This window comes from Oryx dammah, unplaced genomic scaffold (assembly GCF_014754425.2).
Source record: "Oryx dammah isolate SB20612 unplaced genomic scaffold, SCBI_Odam_1.1 HiC_scaffold_1, whole genome shotgun sequence".
NCBI lineage: Eukaryota > Metazoa > Chordata > Mammalia > Artiodactyla > Bovidae > Oryx > Oryx dammah.
The window spans coordinates 49562314-49580970 of NW_024070185.1; the positions used below are offsets into that span (position 1 = coordinate 49562314).

The window sequence follows — 18657 nt, forward strand, 5'->3', positions numbered from 1 at the left end:
TAGACACTATTTTCTAGTGCTCTGACTCTCACAGTGTTTGATTTTTTTTACTTAGAGACTCAGCTGCAGATCCAGCAGGAAAGACCCTCCCAGGCAGATTATCTGATGTTTTCTATGATCTGTGCTTATACTACCCTCTGCTACTTTTGGTAACTGGCAGTGGACTTTTGTGGTGATATGTCTACTTTAATTGCCTAGCCTTTTTATTTATAAGAATGTAGTCCTTTAACATTGGAGAAGGCAATGGCACCCCACTCCAGTACTCTTGCCTGGAAAATTTCATGGACGGAGGAGCCTGGTGGGCTGCAGTCCATGAGGTCGCTAAGAGTCGAACACGACTGAGCGACTTCACTTTGACTTTTCATTTTCATGCGTTGGAGAAGGCAACAGCACCCAACTCCAGTACTTTTGCCTGGAAAATCCTATGGACAGAGGAGCTTGGTGGGCTGCTGTCTATGGGGTCGCACAGAGTTGGACACGACTGAAGAGATTTAGCAGCAGCAGCAGCAGCATCAGTCCTTTTACATAAAACAGGTCAAGAAGAAGTCTCTAATTTTAGGCACCTCCCTCAGTCTTCGGTATAACTAAAAAATTAAGTAAACACTAAATTGACAGTTTCATTCATTCCACATTTATTCAAAAGATATTTAAAGACCTCATTTTTTCAAAACTATGTCTAAACTATTCAACATATTTTGCAAAAGATGGGAGGAATGACCCTCACCTCTAAGGTATTATAGTCCATGGTTCCTAAAGTGAATTTAAAAATATGTATATATAATACATATTATATATGTATTATATACACACACCATATATATATAGAGAGAGAGAGGAAGGAAGGAAGAAAATATCTCCTGTGTCTACATTCCCTCACTTAATAGTATCTGCAATAGAAAGAAATGGTAAAATTCAGAACATTCACTGGGCCACTCAAGCAAGTCCTTTTTTTTTCTACCTCTTCCTGTTGTTGATATGAAGATGATGCCTTCATTAGATATATATCACTATGGAACAAATCTCCCCAAAACTTGACAGCTTAAAACAACAAATATTTATATCTCATACAGATTCTGGGAGCCAAGAGTCTGGCTGCAGCTTTGGAGACAGTTTATGGCTCAGAGCCCCTCATGAGGTTGCAGTCAAGAAGCAGGACAGAACTTCAGTCATCTGAAGCCTTGGGGTATCTGCTTCCAAGCTCCCTCATGTGGCTGTTACCAGGAGGCCTCAGTTCCTTATTATGTAACTCTCCACAGGCCTATTCAATAACACCTGGATTCTCCAAAGTAAGTGATCTAAGACACAGTGTGGCCAAGATGGAAGCTGCAGTATCTTTTATAACTTAATCTTGAAAGTGCCTTACCATCACTTCTGCTATATTTATTGGTCACACAAACCAAACTTGGCACAATGTAGGAAGGAAGTAGACAAGGCTATGAATCTTAGGAGTCAGGGATCAATAAGGCTATCTTGAAGATTGACTACATAGTTTTGAGTGTTCTCTTTCTCTTCTCTCTCTGCTTGTTCATGCTTCAAGCTCCTACCGTCTAGCTTGGACACAAAAGGTAAAATGCTTGGATTTGTATGTGGATTTACAGAAAGGAGGCTGAGGTCTGAGGTTAATCTACATGCTTTAAATCAGTTTCAGCAATACTCCGTACTTTCATTCTCACTTTTGTGTATAGCTCCCTTGATGAGAGGTTATTTAAAGGACAGGATAGGGCAATCTCAGATCTTCTGGTTTGGGGTTAAAAGTCGTCAAAACCATCAAAACTCTTGTCCTGCACTGCATGTGTGTGTGTGTGTGTGTAGGTGTCTCTGATAAGACAGTGAATAAACACATGAAAGGAGACTTCCCAGGTGGCACTGGTGGCAAAGAGCCTGTCTTCCAGCGCAGGAGACTTAAAGGACACAGGTTTGATGCCTGGGTCAGGAAGATCCCCTGGAGGAGGGCACTGCAACCCACTCCAGTATTCTTGCTTGGAGAATCCCATGGACAGGGAAGCCTGCCAGTCTACAGAGCTGTACACGACTGAAGTGACTTAGCACACATTCTTAGGACATGAGATCTTAGAGATGGATGAGAGAATGCATTTTGAGGGACCTGTAGGCCATTGAAAACATTGGTTTTAATATGGGTGTACTGGGGAGACATTGCATAGCTTGTTTTGAGCAAAGGAGAGTAGATAAAAGTTAAACCAACAAAGAAATAAAGATATCATCTATATATAAGTAGGTTTTCTCAGGTAGCACTCATGATGAACCCGCCTGCTAATGCAGGAGACCTGGATGGCATCACTGACTCGATGGATGCGAGTGTGAGTGAACTCCGGGAGTTAGTGATGGACAGGGAGGCCTGGCGTGCTGCAATCATGAGGTCGCAAAGAGTCGGACACGACTGAGCGACTGAACTGAACTGAGATGTGGGTTTGATCCCGGGGTCAGGAAGATCCCCTGAAGAAGGGCATGGCAAGCCACTCCAGTATTTTTGCCTTGAGAACCCCATGGACTGAGGAGCCTGGCAGGCTATAGTCCACGGGGTCACAAAGAGTCAGACACTACTGAAGCAATTTAACACACACACACACAAGTAAGCCTAGGGCTATGTTTTGCTTATATTTATGCCTGTAGTGTTCTTATGTCCAACTGGATTATATCTAGGCATAACCAACACTACCTCTCCCTCAGTTCCACTCTCAACATTTTACCCTTTAAAATTCAGCTCAGACATTAACAGCTGGCTCTCTGCAGAAAGAAAGCCCTGATGGTATCATGTGTAATTTCCATGATATAAATCCTCTCTTCATGACTGATTTCAAAGATGGCTGTGCTTACCAACTCATTCTTGAAGTTTTAACAGTTATCCCTGAGAGTATGTATGAGACAGTTCCAGGATGTTATTGTTTATATCCCACAGAGAAAACACCAGACATGACTTTTACTTACAGTAGATAGTAAACAACCATTTAACATACTAAAGACAGTAACTATTAGTTTCCGAGTACCTATTATATGCCAAGCATATAATTAATCCCTTATCTATCATTTCCTCACATGTCTTAAAATTACATATAGAGAAAGTCATTGTGTTTTTCCATATTGTAAATGAGTACACTGATGCTCCTGGAGGAAAAAGTTGCCCAAGTTCAGTAATTAGTGATACAGTCATGATTCGAACTGCAAACTGTTTATAAATTAAAGAAATGAATATAAGATTCATTATACAGTTTCACATTTCTGCTTATTTTAGGTAATTCTACATGTCACAAATTTATGATAATATTTAAACTATCATATACTTCAAAAATTAGAATAAAGCACTGGTTAGACAAGCTCTAGAATGAAACTTAAGCTCTAGTTGGGAAACTTGCTTCATCTTTCAAGGGCTCATTTTCTTTATCTGTAAAATGGGGGTGATTTTATAACAATACATACATAGCAATAGAAAATGACTGGCAAACAGTAAGCTACCAAATAAATATTAACAATCACTTCACTGTTAAGTTTTCACTGGAAAATCTCATGGACACAGGAGCCTGGTGGGCTGCAGTCCATGGTGTCCCAAACAGTCAGGCATGACTAAGCAACCAACACATACTTACTTTTCACTGTTAAGCAGATTGGTAAACAAAAAATACATTTAGTTGATTTAATAATGATTTGTTTTAAGTGCCAAGGTCATGGATAATTATGTCGCTTAACAGATCATCATTTATAATACAAATAATAATAATTGCTGCTACTAATTTTCCCAAAAGGCATATAACATCAAAACTTAACTCACACTTTCCTAACTATTCTAAGGAAGCTCACAACTACAATCTACTGCTGTTTTTATATTGAGTTTGTTTCCTTTTTTCTTTTTTAATTAATTTTTATTGGAGTATAGTTGCTTTACAATGTTGTGCTTAGTGAGTTTGTTCTCTTAATTGTGTACTATTTTCTAGCATAGGAGATACATGAAAATTGCCATGTCCCTCTCATTCCTAGATTATGCCACACTATCAGTATCTGAAATACAAAGATTGCATTACACAAAGAATACGGGAGCAAACAGGGGACTGTTTTAACACAGTTATGATTACCAAATTTGATCTCTTGCTGAAATCATTAGCTTGATAGCCCCTGTTACCAAAAAAAAAGATTTTTTCTATATTCTCTTCCATCATCTCCTTTATTCAATGTTAGGTAAACTTCAGCTTAAAAATAAATAATTTTAGAGATTTTTTTAATAAGCCCATTCCCTAATCCTGTAATGGATTTCTTAATTTCCACAGGCAAAGCTTGTTTTATCCAATTTGGTTTGGTTTCCCCATGTTATTCTCTCAGCTAAGATATAGTTTTCACAAAGAATGCTCTCTTCTTTTTTTCTTTTACTTTCCTTAATAAGAGTTGATGTTTTCTTGCAAATCTTACTTCCAAATTACCATTATGTCCACAATTCTTAGGGTTGTAGGATATGCACAAATTTTTTTAGAGCAAATTCTGCTAATATTTAGCAAAGCTGGTTATACCATAAGGGCTGATAATTTGTTAACAGCTCCTTAAAAATAATTCTGACAACTTTTGTCACGAATTCTACATTATTTTTCCCTTTGTGAGGACAACTTTGTATGTGAACAAGCCAGATAATCAACCTGACTCTGTGTACACAAATAAAATTTTGGTTTGTGTAACAGTTTTCACATCTAAAAATATAGCTCAAACATATTTACTGAGATTTACCTGTTTTTCCAGATTTACGGTTCTCAAGACAAGCTTTGAAGGTGATTTATTATAAAATATATAAAAAATCAGAAACACAAAATGAGTTTTGTTTTTTTTTTAAAAAAAAAGCTCTGGGCTTTCTCTTAGATATGGCCTTCTTTCTCCTTATTTTACCACTTCAAACTCTATAATACATTACACTCTCCAAGTTCTTCTTATACTCCTTTTATAAAAACATTTAAATAAAACATCAGATTGCCTCTTGCCTGACCTGGAAGGCCCCAAGCCGATTAATCCCATTCGTATACTATTCCTTTTACAATATGTAGTCAGCTCCTTTGTTAATGGCCAGCTGAGAAGGAGTGATGATAAGCAGAAATTAAAAAAAAAAAAATTTGCTTCCATTCCCTTCTGGAAAGGGAGAACTGTTTATTTAAGACATAACAATTTCTCTGCAATTCTCCAGTTTTGTTTGGAATTCTCTAGTGAGGCCCGTTTAAGATAAACACGATTTAATAGAATTTAGCTTTATTGAGACCTGGTTTTGCATGGGCAAGCTATCTAGAGGGACACTCTTAGCACATACCCCTGCCCTTCCCACTATCCCCGACACCATGGCTCTGTACTGGATGTGTGCTGTCACATTAATAAAGGACATCAAGTCTAATAGAGACGTGCTGGGGTTCTGCAGAGTGTGAATTATTAACTCGGGTGCAGGAGAGAGTATTAAATGAACCTGGGAGGCAGAAGGCACTGTTTAATGCTCTGTTTGTATCTGATTCTTTTCTGTTTTCATACACCAATAGAAACCAGGTAAGAATGCTAACAAGAAATTTCAAATAGATAAGAGAGAATTTTAAACTGTTGCCATCAGTCTCTGCCTCTGTCGTGCACAAAGTAAACAACTTCAAATGAATTAGGCAAAACTGAGAAAGACAAAAGACACGGCAGAGGGAAATCAGCACCAACACTGTTCCTCTGTACTCATTACCAAAGCTCAGTGAGCTAAGTCTTAAACTCATGTGAGACAGAGGTCCAATACCTCCCTTTTATTTCTGTGCCACTTCATAAGAAATCTGAGCGCTTACGAGAGAGATTGGCCTGAAAATACAGACCAATTTTTTTTTATCACATCACTTTTCTCTTGAAATACTTATTTTTTATAAAATATCCCATCCTTATGGTAAAATGGAATAATCTAGAACAATACCACACAGAAAAGAACATTCTTACTAGGAAAACTAGGGCTAGTCCAGGTGTTTTAATTAAAAAGTCGTTTTAAACTAAGGACTCACAAACATAATTCGTATCTATCCAAATACTGTAAACATTTCAACTTTAAACATAAAAAAATGTATATGTGATTGCCAATTGCCGCCCCTTTGATGTAGTACCAAAGTTTTTTCCTTCTTATTTTAAAATAAGGGCCTACTCACAATATACCTTTCATGACTTTTACGATCCAGGATCAGCTTTTTTTGAACTTGAATGAGTATTCAAAAGCTGTGAACATCCTTTATAATAAGTAGAACAACTATTCTAAGTGATTATTACTAATCCCCCACTGGTTAAATATTTTGAACACTGTATTTGCTGGTAAAGCAATGTGAATGAACAATTTTCTAGATTTGTAAGATTTTCTTCTCAACTATTTTATAGTTGTGTCATCCACGGTTAAACTGCATTTTTAGCAACGTACCTTTATCAAGTCTTTCCCAAAGAGTCACCCATTTTTAAAGGAGAAACTATCTTTCTCTTTACACTTCTATTTGATCCATTTGTGAAATAGTAAATTAAATAATAAGAGCAAAACAGTAAGTACAATCACTGAAAAAGTTTGAGGATAAACCATGGCTCTTGGTGGTGGATGCAAGCTCAGTCATGTCCAACTCTTTTGCTACCCCGTAGACTGCAGCCCATCAGGCTCCTCTGTCCATGGGATTTTCCAGGCAAGAATACTAGAGCGGGTTTCCACTTCCTACTCCAGGTGCTCTTCCCAACCCAGGGATCGAACCTGCATCAGTTGCATCTTCTGCATTGGCAGGCAGATTTTTTACCACTAGTGCCACCTGGGATGGCTCTTGGGAAGCATACAAATAAACTTAAATGCATTAGATGTCCTAGAAAGCACATACAAGATGCAAGAACTCAGTGAGTCATAGGCCACAATCTATACATCGCAGAAGAATGAGAAAGCATCGATCAATCCAGTAGATTAGTTTCCTTGAAGTAAGTCAAGAGAGTATACACTACACGGTCATAGTTGTTAATTGCAAAGATAAAACTTTATATATAATATCTCAGCACATAACAAAAGTTCATGAAATTATAAATCTGTTATAAAGAAAAATTAAGTCAGGGCTCAACTCAAACTCACCAGCTGCCTCAAAAATATTCACTTTGTTCACATGGGGAAACTAAATTGTAATTTGATTACTACCTAATTGTTGTTGTTCAGTCACCCAGTTGTGTCCGACTCTGCAGCCCCCATGGACTGCAGCACATCAGGCCTCCCTGTCCCTCACTATCTCCTGGAGTTTGCCCAAGTTCATGTTCAATGCATCGGAGATGCCATCCAGCCATTTCATCCTCTGACGCCCATCCTCCTTCTGCCCTCGATATTTCCCAACATCAGGGACTTTTCCAATGAGTCATCCGTTTGCATCAGATGATCAAAATACTGGAGCTTCAGCTTCATGATTGATCCTTCCAGTGAATAATCAGAGTTGATCTCCCTTAGGATTGACTGGTTTGATCTTGCTGTCCAAGGGACTTTCAGGAATCTTCTCCAGAACCAAAGTTCAAAGGCATCAATTCTTTGGTTCTCTGCCTTCTTTGTGGTGCAGCTCTCACAACTGTACATGACCACTGGGAAGTCCCAGGAAAATAAAGATAATTTATTTCATGCTCATTGGCACACATTTATATTTCTAGTGGAGAACTAAAATAAAATGTCTATCTGAGTAAAGTCCAGTGATCTCTTTCAGTATAATGAGAAACCCTGATAAATCAGAATGCACCTGTGGTAGAAAGACTTCTAAGCTGACCTTTACCCCCAAGATTCTTAGCCCCAGAGGTAAGCATACTTTTCCCCAGGTATTCAATCAAGTGCTAATCTAGGTACTTCTCTGAAGGCATTTTGTAACCGTAATTAAGGTTCAAAATCAGTTGATCTTATAATAAAGAGATTATCTTTTTCAGGAAGATGTCATGAGTATGAGAGTTCAGGGCATAAAGGTCAGGGACAGAGGAGAACTGCTATGCATAAGAAAAAGAAAGGGTAATACAGAGAGGCAAAAAGTTTCTTAAGTGTGGTTGGATGGGAACTGGATTAGAGACCTTATGAGAGAGGAGTTGAAAGAGTTGAAAATCAAAAGCTGGCAGGCAAAATGGAAAGCAAGGGTTGGGAACAATGGCTATTGCCAAATAGGAATTATTGTTTGAAGTTGTTAATCAAGTTAAATTTTCTTTTCTACTACTCCATTAAATGTTCAGTAGAATTCTACATCCATTGCCACAACAAATTATCAGTGATTATCTAGGGGTATTGATAATAACATTACATTTATTTTCATATTTCTTCTCTGCTCAAATTTGCTTCAGTGAACATGCACTAACTTTGTAATCAGAAAGTATGACAAATATTATTTTATAAAAATCAACATTGTTTAATTATGGCAGAGTTGAGCTGCTTTTCTGAGGATATAATGGAGTACTGAGTGCTGTAGGCTAAGAAGAAAACAAAGGCTGCTCACCAACGATTATTTATATGTGGCTTACAGTTGTTCATGGGCATCAAATTAGCCTCTGAACTTCAAGTTTAGTAACTGAGTATTAATAATTAATTACCAATTTTCCTATACTCTATTGAAATCATTAGTAGAAAATAAAATTGACATAATTCTGATAGTATATTCATATAGAACCTATCAGTTCAGCTCTGTACAGTCACTCAGTCATGTACCATGGATTTCTGCATGCCAGGCTTCCCTGTCCATCACCAACTCCCATGGCTTGCTCAAACTCATGTCCATTGAGTCAGTGATGTCATCCAACCATCTCGTCCTCCATAGTCCCTTTCTCCTGCCTTCAATCTTTCCCGGTATCAGGGTATTTTCTAATGAGTCAGTTCTTCATATCAGGTGGCCAAAGTGTTGGAGTTTCAGCATCAGCATCAGTCATTCCAGAGAATATTCAGGACTTATTTCCTTTAGGATGGACTGGTTGGATCTCCTTGCAGTCCAAGGGACTCTCAAGAGTCTTCTCCAACACCACAGTTCAAAAGCATCAGTTCTTCGGCACTCAGTTTTCTATACAGTCCAACTCTCACATCCATACATGGTCACTGGAAAAACCATAGCCTTGACTAGACGGACCTTTGTTGGCAAAGTAATGTCTCTGCTTTTTAATATGCTGTCTAGATTGGTCACAGCTTATCTTCCAAGGAGCGAATGTCTTTTAATTTCATGGCTGCAGTCACCATCTGCAGTGATTTGGGAGCCCCCCAAAATATAGTCTGTCACTGTTTCCATTGTTTCCCTATCTATTTGCCATGATGTAATGGAACCAGATGCCATGATCTTAGTTTTCTGAATGCTGAGTTTTAAGCCAACTTTTTCACTCTTCTCTTTCACTTTCATCAAGAGGCTCTTAAGTTCCTCTTAGCTCTCTGCCATAAGAGTGGTGTCCTCTGCATATCTGAGGTTATTGATATTTCTGCTGGCAATCTTGATTCCAGTTTGTACTTCATCCAGCCTATAAAGACGTGATTATCAGTGTGGTACCCAGACTAACAGCATCAGCATCATCTGGGAACTGGAAAATGCAAACACTTAAGATCCACCCCAGATCTCCTGAATCAAAAACTCTGAGAGTAGGTCCAGAAATGTGTGTTTTAGTAAGCACACCAGGTGATTTTGATGCATGATCAAGTTTGATAACTGCTGCTAGAGAAGACCCAATCATTGCTACAACCTTACTGCCTGCTTCTGGTCGCATACCATTAGGACCATGTAAAAGTTGTCTGTCTTTATCACAATCTTTGTATGCCCACTACATTACACATAATTCATTCCTTACACTATTTTCCCTTGGGTTTTGTCTCTTCAAGAATATAGATGTGAAAATGTTATTGTTGTTCAGTAGCTAAGTGGTGTCCAACTCTTTGCAATTCCATGGATTGCAGCATGCCAGGCTTCCTTCTCCTTCACTTTAAAAACCTCCCTTGTCCAGTGAATGATGGTGATGCCTTCTAACCATCTGATCCTCTGCCCTGCTCTTCTCCTTTTACCCAAAATCTATCCCAGAATCAGGGTATTTTTCCAATGAGTCAGCACTTCACATGAGGTGGCCAAAGTATTGGAGTTTCTGCTTCAGCATCAGGCAGTCCTCCCAATGAATATTCAGGGTTGATTTCCTTTAGGAATGACTGGTTTGATCTTGCAGTCCAAGGGACTCTTAAGATCCTTCTCCAGTGCCACAATTTAAAAGTATCAATTCTTTGGCACTCAGCTTTCTTACAGTCCAACTCTCATATTCATACATGACTACTGGAAAGACCATAGCTTTGACTATATGGAAATTTGTCAACAAAGTGATGTCTCTGTCTTTTAATACACTGTCTAGCTTTGTAATAGCTTTTCTTCCAAAAAGCAAGTGTCTTTTAATTTCATGGCTGTAGTAACCATCAGAGGAGATTTTGGGAGTCCAAGAAAATAAATTCTGTCACTGCTTCCACTTTTTCCTCATCTATTTGCCATGAAGTAATAGGACCAGATGTCATGATCTTCATTTTTTGAATGCTGAGTTTTAAGTCAGCTTTTCCGTTCTCCTCTTTCACCTTCATCAAGAGGCTCTTTAGTTCCTTTTCATGTTCTGCCATTAGAGTGGTACCATCTGTCTATCTCAGGTTGTTGATTTTTCTCCCGGCAATCTTGTTTACAGTTTATGATTCATCCAGCCTCACTTTTAACATGATGTACTCTGCATATAAGTTAAATAAGCAGGGTGACAATATACAGCCTTGACATACTCCTTGCCCAATTTGGATCTAGTTCATTGTTCCATCTAAGATTCTTTCTGTTGCTTCTTGACCCGCAAACAGATTTCTCAGGAGATGTAAGGTGGTCTGGTATACCCTTCTCTTTAAGAATATTCTACAGTTTGTTGTGATCCACACAGTTAAAAGGCTTTAGCATAGCTAATGAAGCAGAGTAGGCAATTTTTCTGGAACCCCTTTGCTTTCTCTATGATCTGACAAATGTTGGCAATTTGACCTGTGGTCCCTCTGCCTTATCAAAACCCAGTTTGTACATCTGGAAGTTATTGGTTCATGTACTGCTGAAGCCTAACTTAAAGGATTCTGAGAATAAACTTACTAGCATGAGAAATGAGTTCATTTATATGGTAGATGGAACATTCTTTGACATTGTTTTTATTTAGGATTGGAATGAAAACTATTATTTTTCCAGTCCTGCAGTCACTGCTGAGCTTTCCAAATTTGCTGACATATTGAGTGCAGCACTTTAACAGCATCGCCTTTTAGGATTTGAAATAGCTCAGCTGGAATTCCACCCCCTCTGCTACCTTTGTTTGTAGTGATGTTTCCTAAAGCCCATAGGACTTCACACTCTAGGATGCCTGGCTCCAGGTAAGTGACCACCCCATCATGGTTATCCAGGTCATAAAGACCTTTCTGTATAATTTTTCTGTGTATTCTTGCCACCTCTTCTTAATCTCTTCTACCTCTGTTAGGCCCTTACCATTTCTATTCTTTATCATGCCCATCCTTGCATGAAATGTTCCCTGATATCTCCAATTTTCTTGAAGAGATCTCTAGTCTTTCCAATTCTATTGTTTTCCTCTACTTCTTTGCATTGTTCATTGAAGAAGGTCTTATCTCTCCCTGCTATTCTCTGGAGCCCTGTATTCAGTTGGGAATACCTTTCTCTTTCTCCCTTGCTTTTTGTGTAAAGCTTCCTCAGACAACTACTTTTGTCTTCATGCATTTCTTTTTCTTTGGGATGGTTTTGGTCACTCCCTCTGTACAATGTTATGAACCTCTGTCCATAGTGCTTCAGGCACTTTGTTTACTAGATCTAATCCCTTGAATCTATTCATTACCTCCACTGTATAATCATAAGGGATTTGGTTTAGGTCATACCTGAAAGGCCAAGTGGTCTTCCCTAATTTCTTTGATCTAAGTCTGAATTTTGCAATAATGACTCACAATCTGAGCCAGTCAGCTCCAGGTGTTGTTTTTCCTAACTGTATAGAACTTTTCCACTTTTGGCTGCAAAGAATGTAATCAATCTGATTTTGGTATTGACAATCTGGTGATGGCCATATGTAGAGTCATCTCTTAGATTGTTGGAAAAGGGTATTTTCTGTGCCCACCATGTTCTCTTGACAAAACTTTGTTTGCTTTGCCCTGTTTCATTTTGTAATCCAACGCCAAACTTGTCTGTTACTCAAGGTATCTCTTGACTTCCTACATTTGCATTCCAATCCCTTATGATGAAAAAGACATCTTTTTTTGTTGTTAATTCTAGAAAGTCTTGTAGGTCTTCGTAGAACTGGTTAACTTCAGCTTCTGTGGCATCAGTGGTTGCAGCATAGACTTGGATTATTGTGATGTTGAATAGTCTGCATTGGAAACAAACAGATCATTCTGCATTTTTGAGATTGCACCCAAGTATTACATTATGGACTCTCTTGTTGACTATGAGGGCTACTCCATTTTCTCTATGAACTTCTTGCCCACAGTAGTAGATATAATGGTTTTTGAATTAAATTCACCCATAGAATAAACCTACTTAGAATTCTATGTTCAAAGTGATATTTTTACAAAAGTCAATAATGTAGTAATATAATTTAATAATTTAAAGATCCAGAATATCTGATTACCCTTGTGATCACATGAATGTCTCAGTCTATTTTCTTGACACCTATGTGCAAGCAAGTAGCTTTTGAGAGGACAATGGCAATCCTTCTCTTAAGTAAAACCATGCATAAATATCATGGGATTTCTAAAGACACTTCATTTTCACTTGTTCATTCACACAGATCTGTTGCTATATTTCTGCAAAGATGAAGGCTACTGTAATAAAATATATTCTACCAGGACTGAAAATATCAGCTCATATCATGCCAAATGTCTTATGGACCCATTAATTATAAGGGAAAAAAAGGGTAGAAGATAAAATGTGTATGGAACATAAATGTTTAACCACCACATAGAGCTTGAAAAATTAATGGAATGATACCCTTTAACACAGAGCACCATATCTTTAAAATATAGGAGAATATAAGTGCACTATTTCAATATTTAAGCCAAAGTAAGTGATGTAGTTTCTGCATGTGAACTATATGTCTGGGCACAGGATTGAACAAATGCTTCATAATAATAAAATGGCTTTTAAATGTGAATTGGTCTCATAAGGCATAAGGATTTCCCTAACCAACACAATTTATTCAGAGTAAGATTAGCAAAGACAATTTCTGAAGCAATAATATTCATTACCTCCACATTTTATAATATTGCTAGTTCAGTGTATCTGAAGTGGTCCAGTGTGCTTAGATTGAACTTTCATCACGTCTAAACAGCTTAACTGATAGTTACTTGATAACTCTTTTATGAAGCAGTTTTTTTATTAATGCTTTCATATTTCTGGTTTATGATGCCATTAAAGTCATCATTTGTCACATTAGTAACAGAGAGATTCTTAAAATATCCCTAGCAGCAATTCAGGATGGCTTTTAATGTCAGCATAAATTCCTGTACTACTAAACTAGCTATTTGAAATATTAACAGCGTTGTTTGCAATTTCAAAATATATATGACAACCTAAGTATATAATATAGATCCCTGGTTTAAGGGAACCCAGTTAGAAAACCTAAAGAAATGAAGCTAAAGTAGTTTGGCATGACCTAACATTTCCAAAATCACTGCAGATGGTGACTGCAGCCATGGAAATAAAAGACACTTACTCCTTGGAAGCAAAGTTATGACCAATCTAGACAGCATATTGAAAAGCAGAGACATTACTTTGCCAACAAAGGTCCGTCTAGTCAAGGCTATGGTTTTTCCAGTGGTCATGTATGGATGTCAGAGTTGGACTGTGAAGAAAGCTGAGCACCAAAGAATTGATGTTTTTGAACTGTGGTGTTGGAGAAGACTCTTGAGAGTCCCTTGGACTGCAAGGAGATCCAACCAGTCCATTCTAAAGGAGATCAGCCCTGAGTGTTCTTTGGAAGGACTGATGTTGAAGCTGCAACTCCAGTACTTTGGCCACCTCATGTGAAGAGTTGACTCACTGGAAAAGACTCTGATGCTGGGAAGGATTGGGGGCAGGAGGAAGAGGGGACGACAGAGGATGAGATGGCTGGATGGCATCACTGACTCGATGGACGTGAGTCTGAGTGAACTCCGGGAGTTAGTGATGGACAGGGAGGCCTGGCGTGCTGCGATTCATGGGGTCACAATGATCGGACATGACTGAGCAACTGAACTGAACTGAACTGAACTGAACATTTCCTTAAGAGCAAAGAAAATACAAGCTTCCTCCTTTGGATGTGGAACAGATCAGTGAGGTTTCTGCCACAGAATTATGTATTCTCCAAGGGCAAAACAATTTAAAATGGGAAGAGATAAGAAAAATCTAAACTGTCTAGAATGCTATTCCATAGTGAATCCATCTCAGTTCATAAACTCACAGCTGTGGTTTCCAATTTTTTAGAAACTAAAACACTGTATCATACGCTGTTGTTTTCTCCCCTCACATTGCATCCTGATTTGGGGACATTTTCCAGAAGGCCATGGATAAGACTTCAGAGATCTAAAATTAGACTGGATTAGATGTGGTTTGCTGCTGGTTTGCTGCCGCAGGCTTGTGTACATATGTAACACCATCCTAACACACTGTTAGCTGTTCTGTACTTGGAAACAAATGGAGTATTAATGTCATGAACCCCACTGTTGGGCTGCTTTGGAGGCAGGCTTCACATGATGTATGAATCTGATTTATCTTCAAAATCATTGATATAATACAAAAGGGCTTCTTTATTCTTTCGTGGATGTGTGAGGAAAACATATCTCATCTTCTAAGAGGATTTACTCTTCACAGAGGGTTAGTTAGCTCTTATGCTTGGTAGATATCTAATGAAAGGTATCTCGTGGGTCAATTCATTACCATAGTGCTCTGAGGTAGAATTACGTTTGTAAAATGAAGACCTAACAGGAAAATGCTCATTTGTTATTCCACTATCCTTCCTTGGATTGTAGAGTGCTACTCTTGAAATATCTATCATTTAATCACAAAGAGCATCACAGTAATATAAAAAATGAGCACCAAATTAAAAAATAGAAAACTCTTGTTTCCAAACCCAGCCATGCCCCTTAGTAGTTGCATACGCTTAGAAAGAAAAAGAAAGTGAAGTTGCTCAGCCATGTCTGACTCTTTGTGACCCCATGGACTGTAGCCCACCAGGCTCCTCCATCCATGAAATTTTCCAGGCAAGAGTACTGGAGTGGGTTGCCATTTCCTTCTCCAGGGGATCTTCCCGACCCAGGTATCAAATCCGGGTGTCCCAGATTGTAGGCAGATGCTTTATTGTCTGAGCCACCAGGGAAGTCATATACTTGGTCAACCTTTAAATCTTGCTGACCTTATTCTCTTCAATTTATAATTACTAGAAATATCTGTTTTATCTACTGCAAATTGTAATCAATATAAAAATATTGGGAAATATAAGATATGTGAAACCAGGGCTACTGATTAAACCATACTTGACATTTCTAAATGCTAATTTATTATATTGCTATTTTGCCTTGAAATTATTTGTCAATTGTGAAATTGATCTGTATATTATCACTATTAAAGCTTTTACTTTTTAAATGTGCTTTTGGACATGGTATTAAAACAGGAAGAGTGTCATGATCAAAATTGTCATGCCTGACTATACCAAGTTATTCCTCTTTCTGAAAGTGCTACATTGAAATAAACTGTTTATGGTCATCACTGTGAAAGGACTTTGAAATATTTTTTTGTTGAAGAATTCATTTATCCATTGGAAATGTATCATAATTCTCGCTGGTATAAGCCTTAACTAGCTCTAGATGTTGAGTGGGCCCATGAGGAGTAAGGTTTTCATGACCAAGAGACCAAATAATTACTAGCAATTAAGAAGAGAAAGGGTCATCACAATTTTTCCCCCCATCTGTATCAATCAAGGTTCTTTGGTGAACAAGAACCAGTAGGATGTGTGTATGTATGTGTTGAAAGTGTACACACACACACACATAAACACACACACACACATATAGGGAGAAGAAGAGAGAGAGTATAATTTATCATGAGGCCCTGTTTCCTCATCTTTAGTTTCTAGAGCTGCCTGCATTCCTTGGCTCGTGGCCCCTTCATCCATCTTCATGGTCAGCAATGTGACATCTCTGTGCCTTCTTCTAGGCTCATATTCTCTCTGACCACAGCTGGGAAAGGTGCTCCACTTTTAAGAACTCATGGTTAGACTGAGCCCATCCACATAATCCAAGATAATGTTCCATCCAGAGGTTCTTAACCTTAATCACATCTGCAAAGTCTCTTTTGCCATTCAAAATAACATATTCAGTCAGTCACTATGGATTGATTTGTGGACATTTTTGAGGGTCATCATTCTGTCTACCTAATGTTATAAAATTATTTTAGAAATATATGTTGACAAAAAAAATCCTCTTACTTTTCAGCAGAGTGGCTTGTACACTATTAGCTCCTTCAACCGGGAAAAATAGAGAAAAAAATCTTTGTATTTCCATATGATACTTAGAACCAAGAACATATTCAAATTTAAAAAATAACAAAATTACAGCATTAACTCTATATCCTAATCAATATCCTTTCTTAATTACTAACAAAGCAGCTTGTATTATAATTGAAGTCCATTTGTCTTCATTTTAAAATATATATTTTCTGCACAGTTGTGGCTTGATAATTAAAACACTGTGAACAGGGACCATCTCCTTCTAAATCAGAGTCATTATTGTCTGGTGAAGTCATTAACTTGGATTAATTGGGTCACAGTGGTATAAAAAAAATGTGGATGACTTCCAGCTTTTAGGAAAGCATTGAGAAACTTGTTCTGTTATATTTAGAGTAATATAAACTTAAGCTCCACAAAGTCAGGTGCTGTACTTTATCTGGTTCACTTCTAGGGCAGTGCCTATTACAGAGTAAAAATTGAGTATTTAAATATTTTTGAAGGAACAGTTCAGTTCAGTCACTCAGTTGTGTCCGACTCTTTGCAACCCCATGAACTGCATCACACCAGACATCCCTGTCCATCACCAACTCCCGGAGTCCACCCAAACCCATGTCCATTGAGTTGGTGATGCCATCCAGCCATCTAATCCTCTGTTGTCCCCTTCTCCTCCTGCCCTCAATCTTTCCCAGCATCAGAGTCTTTTCCAATGAGTCAGCTCTTCGCATCAGGTGGCCAAAGTAGTGGAGTTTCAGCTTCCACATCAGTCCTACCAATGAACACCCAGGACTGATCTCCTTTAGGATTGACTGGTTAGATCTCCTTGCAGTCCAAGGGACTCTCAAGAGTCTTCTCCAACACCACAGTTCAAAAGCATCAGTTCTTTGGTGCTCACCTTTCTTTATAGTACAATTCTCACATCCATACATGACCACTGGAAAAACCATAGCCTTGACTAGATGGACCTTTGTTGGCAAAGTAATGTCTCTGCTTTTCAATATGCTGTCTAGATTGGTCATAGCTTTCCTTCAAAGGAGTAAGCGTCTTTTAATTTCATGGCTCCAGTCACCATCTGCAGTGATTTTGGAGCCCAGAAAAATAAAGTCTGTCACTGTTTCCACTGTTTCCCCATCTATTTGTCATGAAACAATGAACAACTAAATTAGTCACTATATTGACCGAGAGGTATAGAAGTATTTGGGAACCTAGAAAAAGTTAAGAAGAAAGGTAAAGCATTTGAATATTTCACATTAATTCAATTTGCAAGGTGATTTTTTTATTGCCCCTTACCTAAGAGCATGGTGACCAATTTGGAAGTTTTAATTCACAATAGATTTGAACGTGATGTACATACAGAACTAGTAGTTACTTAAGATCACTCATCCTCTTTTCTTGCTTATTGACTGCTGTTCCAATACATGCTAAAAAATAATTAGAATACCTTACCAGGCTTCAGAAATAATTAAGCACATACATGTAATTGGATCAAATCAGAAGTTTCTCTGAAGCTCTTATGATAGATACTGAAAGAAACACAGTTTTCCCTTATAAAAGAGAACTGTGCCATATGAGGGAAAGCTCTCTGAACTTCATGGAAACCAAATGCTTGCTAACTTTAAAAAAGCACTAACTTCTAAAGTGGACCAATCATACTCTCAAAAATAGGCTTACCAATTCCCAGAATGCTGCTTTCTCTCAAAACGCAACACCATCTATCCTTCTCACTAAAGCAAATTTTGTGAAGAGGAAATTCTTGGAAGAGTAGAACTAAATCCCACCAAGGTCTTCAGAGAACTTGAGGTAGAGAGGCCCTGCAGCAAAGCTCTTTGCTTGGTACCAGCTGATTTTGAAGCATCAGTTGCAATGATGTGGCCTTTTTCTTACTCAGTAAGGTGTTTTACTAACTTTTCTTAATTACACTCTGACTGAATAACATGCCCCTTTAGTATTTGATTGTCTACAGAATGAATATGACCATACACCAACATGATTCATTTAATGTGAAGTTCCATCAACGTATAAGCACTTAAAAAACACAGTCATTCACCTAGCTTTTTACATCAGCTCCACAGTTAAGCAGTTAATGGCACCCCACTCCAGTACTCTTGCCTGGAAAATCCCATGGACAGAGGAGCCTGGTAGGCTGTGGTCCATGGGGTCGTGAAGAGTCGGACACGACTGAGCGACTTCCCTTTC

General features: G+C 38.2%; 1 long non-coding RNA gene across 1 annotated transcript in view; it reads right to left on the minus strand.

Annotated features, from left to right (window-relative positions):
- LOC120873804 overlaps window positions 1–7215 on the minus strand; it is an 86901-nt gene extending 79686 nt beyond the window's left edge. The window contains exon 1 of the long non-coding RNA XR_005723533.1: window positions 7085–7215. This is a non-coding gene — a long non-coding RNA (uncharacterized LOC120873804). The remainder of the gene's footprint in view (window positions 1–7084) is intronic.
- Between the last annotated feature and the right edge of the window lie 11442 nt (window positions 7216–18657).